This window comes from Meleagris gallopavo, chromosome 2, assembly GCF_000146605.3.
Source record: "Meleagris gallopavo isolate NT-WF06-2002-E0010 breed Aviagen turkey brand Nicholas breeding stock chromosome 2, Turkey_5.1, whole genome shotgun sequence".
Taxonomy (NCBI): Eukaryota; Metazoa; Chordata; class Aves; order Galliformes; family Phasianidae; genus Meleagris; species Meleagris gallopavo.
Genome location: NC_015012.2, coordinates 105,948,177 through 105,950,233, shown reverse-complemented (window position 1 = coordinate 105,950,233; position 2,057 = coordinate 105,948,177).

The following is a 2,057-nucleotide window of genomic DNA, read 5'->3' as shown; positions in this document are numbered from 1 at the left end:
CGGGTTCGCTGTCGGCTCGTGGGCCGGAGCGGACGCGGGTCGGTGTGTCTTTGCTGGAAGTCGCTGCCGCCTCGCGGTGCGGTGGGGACTACTGGGGCAGTGCCTGGTGACGGAGTTGGGGTCACCACCACCTCGTGGTCCGAGGTGTGGGGTTCAGCATCGCCTTACGTCCAATGGGGATGTGGGGTAGTGAGTTGACTGCCTCCTCGTGGACCCGCATGGACGTGGGGGAGCGAGGTTTGGTGTCACCTCGTGTCCAGAGGAATAATGAGTTTACTCCAGCATGAACGTTGGTCACTGTCACTTTGTCGAGGTGGAATAATGAGGATCGCTGTCACCTCGTGGTCCAGCTTGGAAGTGGGTTGCTGTCCCTTGGCTGGAATGAGGGTCGCTGCCTGCACGTTGCCCATGGTGGAGGTGGGTCCTCTCAGCATGGGGATGACCGCTGTCCATTGACTGTAATAGGGTGCGTGAAGGTTGCTGTCACCTCGTGGTTTGAGGTGGGTTGAGGTGGGGCTGAAGGGGTTGCTGTCTCCTGGTGGTCCAAGGTGGATGTGGTCACTGTCACCTCATGGTCTGAGGTTGACGTGGGTCATTGTCATCTCATGGTCTGAGGTGGAAGTGGTCAGTGCACCCCATGTAAAAAAGAGGGGAGATTTGGGGTTCGTTCCCCTTAGCTTGAAGAGAGCCTCAGAGGGAGGAGAAATGCCCCTAGATGATCTGTGAGGCTGAAGTGAGGGAAATGGGGTCACTGCCACCTTTTGGCCCGTGGGCACACAGGTTGGTGGAGGTGAGTCAGTGCTCCCCAAGCTGGAGGAGATGTGGGGGCCCTCCTTGTGCTGCCCAAAGGAAGAGAAATTCCCACAAAAAATGCCCATGTGGCTGAGGTGGGGGACTGAAGTATGCTGTCCATTCATTGTCTGAGTCATTCCCCCCCTCATATAGAAGCAGGAGAGATTTGGGGTCATCCCTACTAGGCCGAGGAGAGGTTCCTCCAGGTAAGTGTGTGGGACTGAGGAGGCCATGGGGGTCACTGTCACCTCCTGGTCCTCACTGGGCAGGGCCAGCACTCTCCCCACATAAAAGCAGGGGGAGATGAGGAGCCCACAGTACTGAGGGGAGAGAAATTTCCCCTAAAGTCAGTGTGTGGGGCTACGGGGAGGGAAGATGTGGAGGGGCTGCTGTCACCTTACGGTGCCTGGGGGGACGTGGCTTTGTGCTCCCCACAAGCACATGGAAGGGGTGCCTCAGGGATGGGCTATTGCTGCCCCACAGGGTTGGGGCAGGACCAGGGCGTGGATTTGGGGCTGCTCATCTCTGCAGGTGCTCTGAGAGGTGATGCTAACCACCCTTCAGAGGTGACAGTGTGGACGTAGGCCCAGGGCTGGGGGTGACCCCCGTGCCAGCATCACTGCAGAACGAGGCCCTGCAGCCATGGGGAAGGCTGGCCCCAAGAGCTGGGGAGTAGCAAGGAAGCAGCCCCATGGAAAGAGGGAGCTGTTCCAGAGAGGCAGGGGGCAGATGGGGGGCAGGCCTCTGGCTGTGGGGTGTGCTGTTTCCAAAGGGATTGGCGTCAACCTGCTGTAGATGAGGGAGGGAGAGAGGGTTGCATCTGTCCCCTGTGGTGGTGGGGAAGGAAGCAGTGGGGAAACGGGGATGGATTTTGGGTTGTCAGTGTGAGACTGAAGGTCAGAGTCGGAGACTGATGCCCTGGAGCAGCTCTTGAGGACAGGCCCTGGAGTGATCAGGGGATGGGGCCGGAGAATGTTCCCGGGATCAATGGGAATAAAAGAGTGAGCGAGGAGCTGTCATCCCCCAAAAGAGATGGAAGAGAGAGGCAGGGAGGGATTCTCTGGGATGAAAGCCTGTAAGATACAAACGCTTCCAGAGAGACAGCATTTTTACAGAAAGAGGTGTTGTAAGGACAACTGTAAAGACCTGGCGTGGCCCTGCGTCCTCTAAGATCACTCTGGAGGGGATATGGGTTAATAAGATGGAAGGAGAAGGTGGTATGGATGATGGAGGCTGGAGTGAAGGCTCTGAGTGCTGGCATTGGG